The sequence below is a fragment of the Wasmannia auropunctata genome, unplaced genomic scaffold (genome assembly GCF_000956235.1).
Source record: "Wasmannia auropunctata unplaced genomic scaffold, wasmannia.A_1.0 LD270561.1, whole genome shotgun sequence".
Taxonomy (NCBI): domain Eukaryota; kingdom Metazoa; phylum Arthropoda; class Insecta; order Hymenoptera; family Formicidae; genus Wasmannia; species Wasmannia auropunctata.
In genome coordinates, this window is record NW_012092329.1 from 1 (window position 1) to 677 (window position 677).

Below are 677 nucleotides of genomic sequence, written 5' to 3' on the forward strand. Positions count from 1 at the left end.
ATAATTGTTGGTTTAATTGATCGCGCAATATATCACGAGAGTATTATTCCTTTTACTATATAGATGCTTAATATTGAATTGCTGCAGGTATTGCTGGTGTAATTAATTTAAAAAAAATGTCATTTTTGCATTTTTCATTGAAAGTGTAGGTTTACTATGTATGAACGATTGCATTCTATTCGAAATGAGGAAGAAAAAAAAATTCGCTGCGGACAGGATTCGAACCTGTGCGGGCAAAGCCCATTGGATTTCGAGTCCAACTCCTTAACCACTCGGACACCGCAGCTCTTGGTAAGTCACCTACCTACAATTATAGATAACGTGTACACAACATTCCAACAAAAATGTAAAGTTAACTGAAAACCGATGCTGAAATGATATTATACGTAAAAAATGTATGTGTTTAATAACAATATAAAATAAATTTTATAATCATATGTTTTAAATAAATTACTTTTAACAATAACATAAATATGTATAAATGTAAAATTTGAAAAAATATACAATAAAATTATTATTCTTATAATAAAGCTTCATTATAAAATAGAAATGCAATATAATACTAAATAATAATAAAAAAATACTATTTAATTACTTAAAAAATTAAAATTAAAAAATTGACATCAATTACATAAGAAATATTATCTTATATATTTTTTTATTTTTCTTTGTAAATA

The 677-nt window shown here is 24.8% G+C and overlaps 1 non-coding gene across 1 annotated transcript; it reads right to left on the reverse strand.

Moving 5' to 3' along the window:
• Positions 1 to 204: 204 nt before the first annotated feature.
• Positions 205 to 286, reverse strand: Trnas-cga. The gene has a single exon. It is a non-coding gene; the product is annotated as a tRNA-Ser (tRNA).
• Between the last annotated feature and the right edge of the window lie 391 nt (positions 287 to 677).